The sequence below is a fragment of the Enhydra lutris genome, unplaced genomic scaffold (genome assembly GCF_002288905.1).
Source record: "Enhydra lutris kenyoni isolate GAN:26980312 unplaced genomic scaffold, ASM228890v2 scaffoldscaffold59, whole genome shotgun sequence".
Classification (NCBI taxonomy): domain Eukaryota; kingdom Metazoa; phylum Chordata; class Mammalia; order Carnivora; family Mustelidae; genus Enhydra; species Enhydra lutris.
The window spans coordinates 3,453,545-3,470,807 of record NW_019154143.1 but is presented as its reverse complement, the minus strand read 5'-3'; positions in this window follow the sequence as shown (position 1 = coordinate 3,470,807).

Here is a 17,263-nt window from a genome sequence, read left to right as displayed (position 1 = left end):
GGGATACACAGATGAGAAACGTGAAGTTCTTAGCTTTGAGGAGCTCACATACTGTTGTGGAAGATAAACTTTTTTTTTTTTTTTTTTTGAAGATTTTATTTATTTATTTGACAGACAGGCATCCCGATATACACTGTTCTTGAGAATTGCATGGGCGTTCACAAAGAAGGTAGGAATGAGAAGAACATTCTTAAGCATGTGCCTGGGGTCTCTAAGGCAGCAGGTTCTAACCAATTCCAAGTCATTCTGCAACAGATGTCTACCCTGCGCCGGCACATCTAGGCAAGGGGGATGCTTCTTAACAGTATCTGGCATACGGTTCACACTCAAATAATATTCAGTGAATAATAACTTTGTTCTTTGGATGACAAAGATCCATCAAGAGTTTCCTAGTGGGTACACACGAGTAATGGTTTTGTTTGTTTGTTTTTTAAATGCTCACACGGATATGGGAGTGGGAAGACCTAAAATTGGCAAGAGCCTGGTACTTGTGGGCCCTGCTGGGATAATCCAGGGAATCAATGACTCTGGCTTTCCTTGGCGGATCTGAGCAGGAGCTTTTGAAGCACATATGTAAAGTAGGGGGGTATGCTGGATTCAGGAAAAAGAAATATAGAGTAGAGGAAGGGACAAGCACTGTTTTGTTCAAGAACCAATTGTGCACTGCAAATAATCTTTCTAAGTTACTCAGAAGCATTCAGAAGCGAATGCCTTTTGCATTAGAATCATTGGGTTGTTATTGTTACTCTCTTAAGTTACAGCTTCTGAAATGAAACCTGATTTTCTCCTCTAAGACCTGGTATTTGTCTCTTGGCTCCTGCTCTAGGGCAATTTGGTTTCTTAATTGTTTTTTTGTTTTTGTTTCCTAAGAAAGAAAAACGCTGCTCTATCCACCTTCAGTAAGAACTTGTCTGTGATGGAAAATTGTCTCCCCTAGACCTTTTCCTACACTGACAGAGATTGAACTCAGGGCAGAATCCATTTGTCAGGGCAAGTTTGGTAAAAGGACTCTTGCTCTCCAGGCTGCCGCTGAAGTCTCTCCATTTAAGATTCTGTGGTGGTGCCTGTCTGCAAGGTAGTGTTGCTTCCTGAATCTCAGTCAGGTAAAACCTCTCACATATATGAATGGTCCCCATGATATGATTAATGCTGTTTTTAATTTTTATTTATTTATTTATTTATTTATTTTTTAATATTTTATTTATTTGACAGACAGAGATCACAAGTAGGCAGAGAGGCAGGCAGAGAGGGGAAGCAGGCTCCCCACTGAGCAGAGAGCCCAATGCGGGGGGGGGGGGGGGGACCCTGGGACCATGACCTGAGCCGAAGGCAGAGGCTTTAACCCAATGAGCCACACAGGTGCCCCAGATTAATGCTGTTTTTTAAATTAAACTTTAGATTCAGCAAAATGTATTAAAAAATTAGGCTGATTCTAAGCAAGCGCAGTTATGGAATCACAGATTTTGTGTGCTACTTTTTTTCCTCCTGATGGACATTAGCATCAATTCATAACCTATAAATGATGTTTGTTCTCATATCAGATAAAATGATCTTGTGTTTCCCTAATGGCATAGGACTTCCACCTCAGGAAACTCTGGCATAGTGTTTCGAAGCTGCCACACACCTTTGTGAGCCACAGCTCCAGCTAAAATCTAGAGATGAGTAAAGAATAGTGGAGGGGCCCCCTACCTCTGCCCCCGCAGCTGTTTCAGTCTGCTGATCTATTTGAGGGGAAGTAATAGGGTCCCCGTGGATGAGGAGCCAAGAGTACACATTTTTCTTCCCAGAAAGAGGAAGGTAAGCCCTGGTTTTGGTGTGACCAATGAAGACATCATATCAGAGGCTGAGAGATAAGCTACAAAGAATGCCACAGGAGGAGGGGGTGTACAATGCCGCAAGTGGTGTGGGATTCTGGGAGGAACTCATGATGCACAAGAGGCCTGGGGTTTCTCTGAAACCCTGCCCCTCAGTGGGATCTCAGCTACTGGGAATTACCAGATCTCCAGGAAACCGGGGCTTACCCAGCCATGTTGGCCAAAAGTGAAGGATATACAGCTTTTATAGCTCCTGTTCCAGTGAAAAATCAGGATTCTCAGGGACCAAGCCATCCCTTTGTTACACGTGTTTTGAAAATTGAGGAGCCAAGTGGGGAAAGTCCACAGCTTTTAGCTGCCAGCACAGGAAGAATTCAGAATGACAGAAATGTAGTTACAATGGCACTTCAATTAATAAAGCCCATGGGAAACATGACCTTTTACAAGGAAATCATCATGTTTGAGAAAATACAAAACAAACAACTATAAATCACAAAGTGGCTGTACGTTCTTTTACTTGACTGAGGAAAACCGACCCAACACACCCACAATGAAAAATCCAAGCAATCCACCAGAAACCTCTCTTTCGCAGCTTGTGTTGTTTCCTCATAGTTTAAAGTGGAGAAAGAGTTCTTTGAGCAAAAATTCCTTTGAGTATCCAGTCTCGTCTTTCTGCATTTGCCCCAGCAAAAGCCCATTCTCTCCCGTGTACCCGCTGCCTGAATTCCCAGGTTATTCCCTCCTCTTCCCGCAATGTGCAGGACCTCCTTTCATTTCCTCTTCTTCCTCATCGAAGTTGAGAAGAGCCTTGAAATCCAAACCATTTATCCTCATTGGTTATTGATTTATTATATTTTAACTCAGTATATCTGTGAATATGCCCCATGGACTACAGTTTTCTTAGATGTCAGTGAGTGCTTTATAACCAAAAGGAAAAGGTTGCGGGTCAGATTAATTTGGAAAAATGGGTGATGGAACGCTTAAATGGACTTCTCAGAAACTTTATTGGGTAAATGTAAATTGATTAGGATAAGAAGGGTATATAGCATCCTGTCCTTCCCAAACTTATTTGATCGTGGTAGAAATTTATTTTTGAGCATCTCTGGGAACTTAAATTTATCTAACATACTCTGGAGAATGCTGTTTTAGCTGAAACACATCTAAGCGTGCCTAAGCAGAGTGTATCTAAACAATCTGTTTACATTTTACTCCTATAGTAGGTTGACTAGTGGCCCTAAAAAGATGGGTATAAGTCCCAACCCCTGGAATTTGTGAATGTGGTATGATTTGGAAATAAGGATTTTAAACAGATAATTAAGGATCTCAAAATGAGATCATCTGAGTTTTAGGGTGGGCCCTGAACCTAATGACAGTGTCCTTATAAGAACACAAAAGGAGAGGACACAGAAAGAACACAGGAAGAAGGAGGTCCCGTGAAAAAGGAAGCAGAGACTTATGGTACCAAAGTTGTTGAATGCCAGGAACCAAAAGAGCTTGAAAGACTCAAGGAGGGATTCTTCCCAGGAGCCTTCATTGGAAGCATGACCCTAATGACGCTGATTTTGGACTTCCAGTCTTCAGAACTGAGAGGGAATAAATTGGTCTTGTTTTAAGCCTCTTGGTTTCTGGTAATTTGTTGTGACAACCCTAGAAAAGTAGTGAGTAGTATAATGCTATTTATTTCTAATTGTGGAGTGTGGCAACTGAGGCTTACTTTTTATTTTTTAAGAAAAGATTAGTCATCAGTGAGCAGCAATGGACAGATATTTTTGAAGGCAAGACAGACCCTTTGTTTTGATCCCTGAAAATAAAGTTGATTTAATCTTTTGAGTTGGTTAATCAGTGGGCGGGATGGTAGGTATATTAGAAGAAATAACCGTGATTTCTATTCAATAGATCGTTTCCTTCCTTTTGGGTCCCTTTCCATTGTTTTCCTGTCTTGGTAATGTGCTCCTGCATTCATCTGTTATGCAAGGTAATGCTCCTGAATTCATCTGTTTCCACGCCTTCCTTCTGTTTCCACATCTGATCAATCAGAATCTCTGAAGATGGTAACTGACAAATACTGCTCTGGTCCATCCTCTTACTCATCTCTTTAATGCAAGACCTGAGTCCAGGCTTCATCAGTTCTTGTCTGGGCTCCTAGAGTGCCTAACTGCCCTCCATGTATTTACTTCAGCTGTACTCCAAAACATTTTTATTCCCCAAGCACGTTATGTATCCTCTTCTCTCCCATCATCTTAAATACTACCCACTTAGATGGCCTCCCACTTCATCTAAAATGGTCTGTTTAGATGAAGACCAATGTCCTTAATATGGGCAGCAAGGCTTGCTATCATCTGATCTCTAACTCCCCAAACTCATCTCACATCCCATTTCCCTCTGCTCTCTTCTCCCTACTCTAGAGGATAGAAGGAGTCTGTATTGTTGAACCCACACTTAACTTCCATGCCTTCCTCCACAGCCACCTTGTTCATGAACTCAGTGAGTAAGCATGGGTTGGTGAGAGAAGGAAGCTAACACATAGCTGTTGAAGAAAGCCTCCTTGCCCTTGGAGGTTCTATGGTCATTATTCATATGGGACAAAAATATCCTTGCACTGTGGGTCCCTTCTGATAGTCTCTATACATAGAGAGCTCTTTCCTGAATCCCCTTTTCCTGAATTTCCCAAGGAACTTCATCTTTCCAAGTTCCTGACAGTCTCGATCAACCACTAAACACTGTCCATGACCATCAGGACATGATGAATTTAGAATTAATAAAACTCAGAATTTATAAATTCTCACCTTAGGTCTTGTCTGCTTCTAGGCAAAGTAACCCACAGGAAGAGCTGCTCGAAGACCTACTCTGTGCTATAGTCTGCTTCTGGTGCCAGGAGTATGGACAGAAGTGTCTCTAGGTCAGGCTTAAATGCCTTCTTGGTTAAGTGATCATAGAGCATGTCTTCCTGAACTTTAAAAGTAGGCTAATGGAAAGGTGTTTACACAGTCTTCAGGAGCAGCTAAAGCAGTAGGGTGAGCCGCCTGCTTAGGCATTCAGGACGTGCTAAGCCTGATCTCATAGACACCATGTCCACCTGATAACTGGGTGCCGCTGGACATATGTACATTTGTGGGTTGTTAAAAATCAAAGAACACTTAGTTCGCATGTCTCCAGGTTTTCCATTATAAGATAGTCTCTACCAGGGCTCCATTGCAAGTCAAGAGTGGTTTCTTAAAATGTTAATAGTTATTTAACAGAGTACATGATTCTACTGTAAAATTCTCGAGGCCATTTCCCCCAGTGGAGAGAACTGTAGTCTCCTTACAATATACTATTCTGCTATAGACAATCTAAGTATCTTTGGATCTTCTGGGTCACAACACCAGGTACCCCCCTGGGTCCCACTCACTGCACTCCCTTTGGGAGCTCCCAATTAGTGGCATAGAGAGAATCCTGGTATGGGTCTTTTTTTCTTCCCTCTTTCCATCCCTGTTTCCTTCCTTCCAACCCCTTTGCCTTTCTACCTTCCCTGCTACTTACTGAGCTCTCTCTGTTGCAGTTGGCCCTGCCTAACCACGGAAAGAAACTGTCTCCTTTTTCCTTCTCAGACTTAATGCTGTCCTTGCCCTTTTCTCCTTATACCCCAAGACTCCCAGATATAACTTTTATAATTCTGTCACTTCTGACATTATAATAGTTAGCACTTAATTCATTTTTTTAGTACTGTAACTCTTCCTTATGCTGGAGTTCTGGAACACATCATTGACTCTGCTACATCGTTTGACCTTTGTCAGAAACTTTCTAAGTAGAAAAAGTGTGTTGAAGCCACATGTCCTCTTTGCTAATGGCAGTGTCACAAATTAAGTTGAATTTGCCTTGGGATTTGGGTTGCTGCTGAAACTGGGTCTTGGGACACGTAATAACTGTAGGGAGCCAGGATTTTTGCTTTATTCTTATTTGAGAGATGTTCCCTCTGAGAGCAGGACTTATGTTTCTTCCTATCATAAACCTTTTCTCAGGAAGGGCTTGATAGGTCGTTTGGTCCATTGCACCAGCAAGACCATATCTCAGGAGGAAGGATGCTCTTTGGCATCTGAGCCCGGCTGGTTTAGAAGCCTGGAGACATGGCCTTGCCCTTGTTTCTTGGGCAGTACTAGATTCATGGCTTCACTCTTCGTGGATTTACCAGGTTATTACACTTCATTTCTCTTTTGAAAATTCCTCCTCTTTCTTAATTTCTCTTCGGACAAAATGCCATCTCCCATTATACATCGTTCTCACATATTTATGGACTAATTTCATGTGGTTCTCATTTTTTATGAACCACTCAGCTGCCCTTGTTTATCTTCCTGGGAACTATCATTTCCATTATTATAGCATTTTTTATTCCTTGTCACTCATTTCCCTCACTTTAGACATAATTCTGTGACCTCCCGGATCCCTAAACTTGGTACTTCATGCTTAGAGCAATCTCAGTAGATTCATGCTGTTATTTTTGTTTTTTTCCTCAGTGGAAAAAGAGTTTTGTACATGTACTCAAACAGTGGTGTTTATTCTCCTCCCTGGCAGAGCTCATAATAGAAACTTCTTTCTAATTTGCTATTCTTGTTTGCCCCTCAGTGTCTTTTTTCATTATTAGTTCCCTATTTCCTCTGGTCTCTTGGGAATCACAAGCTTCTCTGTTGAACGAGTTAGCATTTTTCACGTTGAGTTTTATATAGCTACATCTTGCTTGTGTTTCCAAACTTATTTTATGTTTTCGTATTATTTTATCTTTGCTTACTGTTATTTGCAACATCCCTCAGATTAGTAATATCAGGAAAATCTCACTAACTTGCTGATCACTCTTTCTCCCAGATCTTTATTAAGATACAAAGATTTAAAACCATTTCCTTGGCACCCAACTAGTCATTTAGCTTTCACAACAGTCTTTGAGCCAAAATGAGAAAGGACCCTGGAGGTGCGTCTGTCAGTTCTATTAATACTCTACCTTGCATGCCATCTGAATCTGCTAATTTATACATGCTCCTTAGATTTTCTAACTCTTCTTTCACTTCTACTTTTCTGTAAGATACTCTGTCATTTATTCAATGTCTATATGTAGAGTCTTTCAAAGTTAAAGATGGATTCCCCCTATCTCCACAAGTTGTTGTAGAAGGTGGGGGTTACCAACGTGTATTGAATTCTTATTATCTATTTTAATCCTCTTAATATTATCTTATTCAATGGGCAGCACTCCTGTTTTTGTATATTTTGAAGCTGAGTGCAGAGAGCTTAAGTAACCTTATTACTGGCACATGGTGGAGAAGTGGCTGGGCTGGAATTTGAATACAACCACCTGTAGCGGGTCAGTCCGTCGGGCGGCCATGTTGCTCTGTGGTCTGTTGGCTCTTTGCCGAGGGTTCTGGTGTACGTGGTGGAAGCTGAGAGAAAATATTTGGTGACAAAGGTAGTTAGGTTGCCACTGAGGGTGAAGCCACCACGATATGCTCTGGAAGGATTTCAGGAATCTTATGGGGAAAGGTAATGCAACCCTAAAAAGCACCTGTGTGGCAGCCGCCTCCTTTTGTGACCTCCCTTGGTGACCTCTCACCACTCCCTACAACTTAACGCAGACCTTCTGACTAGGCTTGGCTCCCTGTGTCTGCTGCAGTGAACTTTTGGCCTGTTTAGCAGAGGACCACCTTGGGATATGGTGTCATTCTTTAAGGATCAGCCATTTCACTTTCTCAGGAGAAAGCTAGCATACAGCAGTGTGATGAAGGGCGCAGAGAAAAGTCATGGTGAGCGTATAAAAGATTGACTTTAGTGAACTCGAGGGAGGAATTTTGTCCAAATGGACTCAGTGTCTTGGACAGTCTCCCTGTTAGGAGTTTGGCTGGAGTTGCTCTGTGGGATTCTCTCCGTCACACATCGCCTCTGCAACAGACCTTTCTCTTACGACCTACACCTGACGGTTGGGTGGGGGCTTGTAGAGCCTGCTTGCCTGGGGCCTGGGACTTGTTTTTCTGGATTTCAGTACTGGCCCAGCCCTCTACCTTCCTCTACCTTCCACGCTGCCCCAAACAACTGTTTGGAACTAAGCCAGTGGAGCTGAATTCCTGGTTATCCTGCTAACCCAGAGGAGAGGTCAGGTGGATCAAGGGTTGGTCCTTTGGAACAGGGGGGAACCAGGGGCCACATGCCAGAGATGCGTTCTATAAGAGCCACCCTTAAGGTTTGTTTAGATTACAGTGGCTCAGCTAATTAACATATCCAGTTAAATTCACTCTCCTGGAGTTATTGTGTTGAGCATTCAAAGTGATAGAAGTGTCCCAAATAAGGCTGCTAGATTTAGTAAAGAAAAATATAGGATACCTCGTTAATTTGAATTTCAGATAAACAGTACTTTTTTAGTGTATGTTCTGAGTACTGCATGGAAACTCTTCCTGGGCTGCACTGGGACCTCGTGGGAGGCAGGTAAGTGGCACAGCAGCAGCGGCCGTCCTCCACCCTGATGAGCTTGAAATATGGCATGGGACATGTTCATACTAAAAAAGTTATTTGTTGTTTATCTGAAATTCAAATTTAGCTAGGCATCCTATATTTTATTTGGCAACGCTAGTCCCAAAGGCAGACACCGTAATGCAAGCAGTAAACACTTCACTGGGAGGAGGATCAACTCCCGTCCCGGGTGAAGCTCTACAGCCGTACCAGCCTTTTCCTCATAAGGGCCCAGGGGAGTGCCATGAGGGAAAAGCTCAGATAATGTGAAACTTCTGCTGGATTCTAAGACTCTCCAGGACTTCAGAAGGCAGAAATAAGGTGTGCTTGGAGATGGGAGTGGATTTGAGGCGGGCAAAGAAACCTAACCGAAGGTCCACACCCTTGCTTTGCGTGTGGGGAACCTCAAGACACTGCCGAAGGCTGATGGGTAGGGCTGCGGGAGAATGAACTGGGGAAGGCCTGAAGGGAAACGGATTTTGAACTCTGTTCTGTTGTTCGTGTGGAGACTTTAAGAATTGAACCAGGAGGGAGGTGGGGGTGCCTGGGTGGCTCCCTCAGTTAAGTGGTTAGGCGTCTGCTTTTGGGCCTCAGGCTCAGGTCATGATACCAGAGTCCCAGGATCGAGTCCCCACATGGGGCTCTCTCAGCAGAGAGCCTGCTTCTCCCCCCAACCCCTAACCCCGCTCCTGCTCTCACTCACACGCATGCTGTCTCTCAAGTAAATAAAATCTTCGAAAAAGTCTTTTTTTAAACCATCGGGAAGAAACACTGTGATCGTGTGTTTGGAAGATCACAGTTTCCTATAGGAGGAAGCTGAGGCAGAGAGAGGTTAAGTAATTTTCCCAGTGCCAGCCTTGTGATGAGGAAAGGGGAAAGGCCATGTGCATAGGGTGAGAACTTACATATGAAAACCTGGCCTTAGGGTTTATTATTATTATTATTATTATTATTTTCTTTGTGTTCTTTCCCTAGATTGCATAGAAGCGGCGTAAGTGGCCGAGTTGTAAGCTGACAGCCTCTCCCCTGAGCACACTTAGCTTCCTTCTTGGCCCTTTTCGATACTTGGAGCTTAGGAAACAAAATTCAGTAGCTCCTGAGAGTATGCGATCGCTGGGATGACAGGGAGGAAGTACATACACACGTGTTTTAGTCCGGCCTGACCTGTCCTATCCAGGAGGGCCGTGACCGCCTTTCCTCCTGCAAGAGTCAGGGTTAGTTTAATCTGCTAAATTGTTATCATGCCAATGTAGACCTCCCCCAGCACCCCTCCCCCCCATCTCTTTTTCAAAGGGATGTGTAGTGGAATAAGAATGTGGCCTCTTAGCTAAGCACTGCCAACGTTAGAACGGTTTGCAATCTGTGACTTTTGTAGTGATTCTGCTATTTCTGCCTCAGGACAAGGGCAGTGTTTTCAAAGAAGCACCATCCTGTTTGGATGGTCTAGGGCTTTGAGGCAGTTCTTTTGTTCAGGCCAAGCTCATATTTCTGTGTCAAATTAGCATCAAGAAAACATCAGCAAATATCCATCCTTGTAATTTTCTGGGAGGCTGAGATTGCTTTCACATACGTGTTTATAATTTTTTTTTTTAAGATTTTATTTATTTATTTGTCAGAGAGAGAGAGGGAGAGCACAAGTAGGCAGAGCGGCAGGCAGAGGCAGAGAGAGAAGCAGGCTCCCCTCACTGAGCAAGGAGCCCGATGCGGGACTTGATCCCAGGACCCTGGGATCATGACCTGAGCCGAAAGCAGCAGCTTAACCCACTGAGCCACCCAGGCGCCCTCGTGTTTATAATTTTGCTTTTCATGCACAGGTTTATATTTTGTTCTTTCTGCATTAACTAATAAATTCTTGTTTTCTGGATATGCCAGGCTATAAAATCACCTGTCAGGGGTGCTTTAGTAGGGATTCAGGCATTAGAGGAGATGGTGGACTGAATGACTTTTAAGGTCCTTTCCATTTATGAGATTCTGTTATTCTATTTCCTTGGTGACTCAAAATCAAATTATACACTGATTTGCCCATAGTGCTCAAAAATTGTAGTTGACAGAAAGAGGGCTTACAAATATTGATTTATCACACATTCTGTCTTTTGTACGCTTAATCAAGTGATATATCACTGAAATTTATATTTCGATAATGATTTAATTGCTTCGGAACTGTTTATATAATGTAGGTGGGTGAAGATTTCAGACGATTCTCCATGCTTTGTGCTGTCTGAAAGATTTCGGTGTTAAGACCAGGAAAGAAAGAGATGTCTAATATAGGTGTCATTCAAGTAAGATAAGATAGGATGCAAAAGTCGTTCTTAAATGGTGGCCAGTGGTCTTGATAATTCAGAACAGCTGCGGAGCTTAAAAAAATAGATAGGTTGCTAGACCTCACCTTGAATATTCTGATTCAGTACATCCGGAGTATGACATTGGACTCCTCTTCTCCCTCAAGAAAGCTGGGCTCTGACCTTCTACCTGCTTAATAAAAACTGAGCGCCCCCCACACTTGCCAGTGTCTGTGAGTATGCACGTGGGCTGGGGTGATCCTGGGAAGCAGTCATTTCTCAGAGTCCCAGACACGATCTGGGGCAACCCCTCTCCTCAGCATCCTATGATTTCCTTTGTTTTGTTTTGTTTTTTTTCCTAGCACCCCACCCTCACTGTGCCATATGTTATGCATCTCATACACTGTTTCTTCCTGATGCTCTCTCCCTTCTCCCCAGGCATCAGTAAAATTAGAAATCCACCCATTAAAATTTTTTTTTCCTTTGTGCCATACCTTCCTTCCTGAACCCAGCCTCACAAGTAAGCCTTAAAATGGCAGATGGGATCTGGAAGAGAAAGTCTAACTTCCTGTCTTGGGCCATTTGGGCAGCCATAACAAAAGACCACAAACTGGGTTGCATTTAAATAGCAGAAATTTATTGCTCAGAGTTCTGGAGGCTAGAATTCTAGGATCAGGGTGCCAGCATGATCAGGTGAGGGCTCTCTTCGATCTCTATAAACTTCTGTCCTCATCTAGTGAAAGGGGCTAGGGAGCTCTGTGAGTTGGTTTTGTTGTCATTGTCGTTGTTGTCTTAGGTACTAATCCTGTTCAGGAGGGCTCCACCCTCCTGACCTAATCATGTCCCAAAGACCCCTACCTCCTAATGCTGTCACCTTTGGAGGTTAGAATTTCAACATATGAATTTCGGGGGAACACAAACATTCAGACAGTAGTACTTGCCATTGGATGATGCCCAACTGGGAGGTGTAATTCTGCATGTATTTCAGTAGCTTCATAGATCTGCAGAATCTTTTCATTTTATAGCTGGGTCAATAGGTCCTTCCCATTTCTGGCAGCTTGAAATTAGTAAGCAAGGATTTTTTTGCATGTAGTGTGGCTCTTCCCCAAACTACAAAATACATTGCTCCCACAATGCATCCTGTTTTCCAAGTTAGAGACGATTCCTGGCCCAGTCTAACTTCAGCTTACAAAGGTGTTTGAAAGCCTACGTTGCCTTTGTTTGTTTTCCTTTTGGTTCAGGTTTCACTTCTTTCTTAGTAATTGCTTTTGGAAAAGACTTTTAACAGAAAAGCAAACTGTTGCACCTAAAGATTGATTATACCTTTTCTTCCATTACTCTGTCCTTATCAATTTTATGTGACATATGTGAAAGTCAATATAATGTTCATCTTTCATGACTACATGAAGAAAATGCTCAGCTCTGACAACCTTTAAAAAAAAATCAGAGACTTTCCTCCTCTCTCCTTTAATCAGTATTGAACATAATGTTTATCATTAATAGTTTTTCATATATACATGCATGTTTTAAAAGTCTTTTTTCTTTAACTGTGACTATTCTGTGTGGTTATTTTAGAAAATGTGGAAAAAGGTTTATTAAGAAAAAATAATAAAAAAAGAAAACAAAACCATGTGCAATCTTACCATCTAGAGAAAATCACTATGTATGGGTGTGTGTGTATACATATGGATATACATATATATATATATGTATATATATATATATATATATATTTGCAATCACTGATAAATTCTGTGCTGTTATGTGCATAGAATATATACTCTCCTTTTGTTGTTCTTTAACAAAGTGAGAACATATTCACTCTATCTATTTAAATTTACCAGTCTAGCAGTCATGTTGGGCTGCTTCATTCTTTTCAGAAGCTGAACACTATTCCATTGTGTTGAAGTCCCTGAATTGATTTAACTAGTCTCCTTTTGATGCTTATTTGAGTAGTCTTATATGTTTGGTTATTAAAAATGTGGCAGTGAACATCCCTGAATCTATATAATTTTATCCAAATGTGAGTCTCTCTGCAAGACAGAGTTCTAGCAGGCTGTGAAGTTTGATGCATATAGCAAATTGCTCTCCGGAGAGGTTATTGCAATGAATGCTTCCATCACTGTGTTTGACAGTGCCCGCTGTCCGACACATACATACTGGGCAACACTTTGGACCTTGTCATTCTGATGGATGATCTTGTTGTCTCATTTAATTTGCATTTCTCATTATGAAAGAGTTTGAGCATCTTTTCCTTTGTTTAAGAGCTATTTTAATTTCCTTTTTCCTATATTCACTCTACATACCTATCATTTAGCCATTTTCCTATATTTACTATTTCCTATATTGTCTTCTTAAAATTTAATTTTACAGGATCTTTGAATTTAAAGTGCTTGCTTGTGACGTTTTTCTCCCATGCAGCTACTTTTTTAATGTTCTCATGTCTTCAAATTTTTTAGTATTCTCTCTTTTTTTAAAGATTTATTTACTTTTTAGAGATAGAGGGAAAGAGAGAGAGAGAGGAGCAGAGGGACAGGCAGAGAGTCCAAGCAGACTCTGCCCTGAGCACTGAGCCCTTGTGGGACTCTTTCTCACCACCCTGAGATCACCACCTGAGCTGAAACCAAGAGTTGGATGCCCAACCATCTGTGCTACTCAGGCACCCCTATCTGTATTTTCTTGTGTCCATTTTAGATTTTGTAATTTTCTGTAGACATAACTTCTTCACTATAAGATTATATATAAAAACTTATTTGTGATTCGTGTTTTTATGCTTCACTTTTTGTTCCATTTAAACTTTAGTTAAGATTGGGGGCATTGGGGGCACGTGGTTGGCTCAGTGGGTTAAAGCCTCTGCCTTTGGCTCAGGTCATGATCCCGGGGTCCTGGGATTGAGCCCCACATCAGGCTCTCTGCTCAGCAGGGAGCCTGCTTCCTCTCTCTCTTCTCTCTGCCTGCCTCTCTGCCTACTTGTGATCTCTGTCAAATGAACAAATAAAATATTTAAAAAAAAAAAAAGATTGGGGGCATTGATTAAAGTGCTTTTCCTCCCCCAGATGACTACCTGTTTGACTACATATTAAATTATCTTCTCTTCCTTATTTTGAATATTTTTAACACACATTAAATTTCTTTCTTTTTTTTTTTTTTAAAGATTTTATTTATTTATTTGACAGAGAGTTCACAAGCAGGCAGAGAGGCAGGCAGAGAGAGAGGAGGAAGCAGGCTCCCTGCTGAGCAGAGAGCCCGATGCGGGGCTGGATCCCAGGACTCTGAGATCATGACCTGAGCCGAAGGCAGCGGCTTAACCCACTGAGTCACCCAGGCGCCCCAACACACATTAAATTTCTATACCTATTTTGTCCACTTATCCTACTCCACTTATCCACTTATGTGCCAGTATCTTGCTGTTTTAGTTATTATAGCTTTAAAGTATGTTTTAATATTAGGATAGGACTAGTGCTGTCTTATTACTTTCCTTCTGAAGTGTCTCCTTAAAAAAATCTTATTGGTATTTTTGTGTATTTCTAATATTTTGGGGAATTTGGCTTATTTTGAAATTTTAAGCATTATTAAGTAATAGTTTTAAGATTTACTCTCAAAAACAATGTTTAGATTTTCTTGTAAAAGGTAATATTTTACCAGCTACCAGTTAATTTGTTTATAAAGAATATTAGTTGTGCAATTATTGGGTGAAAATGGATAAAATTTCTACCAAGCTCTTGATGCATATTGTCATACTAACTTTCTAGAACCTTAATGTGTATTAGAGGTTGTATTGGTTATTAATTGTTGTATAAAAAATCACCTCACAGTTTAGCAGCTGAAAAGAACAAGCATCTGTTATCTCCCAATTTCTGAGGGTCTGATATCCCAGCATGGTTTATCTGGTTTTACTGGGTTAGCGTCTCTGATAGGGCGACAGTCAAGGTGTTGATCACTGCTGCTTTTATCTCAAGGCTCAAAGGAGGGAGTGCTTCCTTTCGAGGTCACTCAGGTGGCTGTAGGCACACCTCAGGTTTTTGCTGGCTCTCGGCCAGAGGTATCAGTTTCTTGCCACATTGGCCTCTCTTTTTAGGGCAGCTGACAACATGGCAACTGACTTCTCTCTGAGTAAATAGGGGACAGATTGAGAGAGAGCAAACAATATGAATGGAAGGCACAGTTAACCTTGGAAATGACACACTTTTCCTGTACTCTATTTGTAAGAACCGAGTTATCAGATAAAGCCCACACTTGAGGATGGGGATTACACAAGGTGAGACTACAAGGAGGTGGGAATCATGGCAGCCCTCTTTGAGGCTGCCTACCACATGGCACTTCTGCTCTCCCATCATTGAACATGTTTGTATTTTAAGATTTCTTCAGTTTGATAAATAAAAGTAATAATTTTTCACTATAATTACATTTTTTATTTCTTTTGTTATTAGTGAATAAAAACTTTTATTGTTTATTGGTTGTTTCTAATTTTATTCTTTATCTTTCTTTAGAGAGAGAGTGGGTGTGGGTGGTGGGAAGGGGTGGAGGGAAACAGAGAGAGAGAGAGAGAGAGAGAGAGAGAGAATCTTAAGCAGACTCCAGTTCTCAGTGTAGAGCCTGATGTGGGGCTCCATCTCACAGCCCAGAGATCATGACCTGAGCAGAAATCAAGAGTTGGGTGCTTAACTAACTGAGCCACCAGATGCCCCTCTAATTTTACTTAGATTATTTATTTTCTCCCATTTGTGCCTTTGTGGATCTTAGTCCCTCTCCCTCACACCACCATAGTTTTGTAATGCTAATTTAATTTGAAATTATAACCTATCTATGGAAGAAAGAGCTCCCTGTAAACTTTCAGGAGTTAAGAAAAATTTTATCTCAGTTTGCTTTTTGGTTCAATGCAAGCCCTGTTTCTTAACAAAAAGATGGGACTATTAACTGTGGCTACCACTGGCAGTTACTATTGAAACTCTGAAGAAAAATAATGAAAAATTTGACATTTATTTCCCCAACTGCTGCTGAATTTGTAATGACATGTTGACATTTAATAGTTTTAAACATTTGTTACAGATGATCTAGCAATTTGTAGGCTAATCATTAGCATCAAACTTATTTGATCCGAAATTAGTTAAAACTAATTAAAGTGCTGTGCTTAAGAATTTGCAGAACTATAAAAGCCTTACCTATTAAAATGTTCCAAGTTGGCAAACTTTTATTTATTTATTTATTAAGGATTTTATTTATTCATTTTTTTGTCAGAGAGAGAGAGAGAGTATACACAAGCAGGCAGAGTGGCAGGCAGAGGCAATGGGAGAAGCAGGCTCCCTGCCAAGCAAGGAGCCCAATGTGGGACTCGATCCCAGGACCCTGGGATCATGACCTGAGCTGAAGGCAGCCGCTTAACCAACTGAGCCATTCAGGCACCCTGGCAAACTTTTATTTTTATATTTTCATTTTTTTGAAGATTTTATTTATTTATTTGGGAGAAAAACAAAGAATGAGGGGGAAGGCCAAAGGGGGAGGGAGAAGGAGAAGCAGACTCCCCCATGAGCTCAGAGCCCGATGTGGGGCTCGATCCCAGGACTCTGAGATCATGACGTGAGCTGAAGTCAGATGCTCAACCAATTGAGCCCCTAGGTGCCCCAGGTGAACTTTTAGATATAAAAACCCAAGTTTTGGCTAGAGGATTAAGAATCAAAAACAATAAGTAACATCACTTGCAATTGCAGGAAGCTTATCATTTCTGAAGACAGTAAATAAATGTTACATAACAAAAAGAACATCACACTTGTATCAGTCAATATGTGTGACCTTGGGCAAATCATTTAAGCCTGTTGATTTCTTCATCTACAAGAGAGAGACCTATGGCTTCATCACATATTTCAAAATGCCATGAACATGGCATAATGAAGTAATATCTGTAAGACATAAATTTAATGGGAGTATTTCTTTTTATGACTCTCACTGAATTCTGTTTGTAACTCAGCCCCCTCAGTTGTTAACAGTTTCAGTAGCAGAACGGACAGTTCTTCCTTATTTTAAGCAAAAATCTGTCTTCTGCGGATTTCTACCCATATATTAAAGTTTTATCATCTGAAACCATGCTAACTTTAATTCCTCTGCTACATGCTAGCACTTTAAATATTTGAAATAAGCTCCTTGGTTCCCCTGTAAGATTAAAAAAAAAAAGATCATACTGAGCACTATTCAGTCTAAAATAAAATTTGCTTTTTTATTTAGGAAAAATTCAAAGAACCTGAAGGAATCGTCACTTTCTCGTGTCAAGTCATAATAACTAAAACTACTCGATAAAAACTCAGCTATATGCAGTGCTTTACACTTATACAGAGATATTTGGTCATTATTTTATAGTTGTTTATACTACAGAGGAGACGTGACAGAGAACAAAAGCATCTTGGCAGCTGAGCACATGCTGCATTTGTAAGAGAATTGGCTCTCAGAGAGTGCTTTGTTCTGGTACGGAGAAGATTCTTTGTGGAGTGGACTATAATGGGGGAATTGAAGAAGCATCTGCTTTACTTTTGGGGCTGGGTAGTGCATTAGATTAAAAGGTAGAGAAATTTCCTTTCTAGTCCCATGGCCATAGTTAATGCTCAGTATATTCATTGGCGCTTTTAGTGTGATGATGTTCTGTTTTAGTCTATTAGCTGGGGTTGATGAAAGTACAGAATCTATAGGGCTGCTTTGTTACAGGTCGTCTTTAAT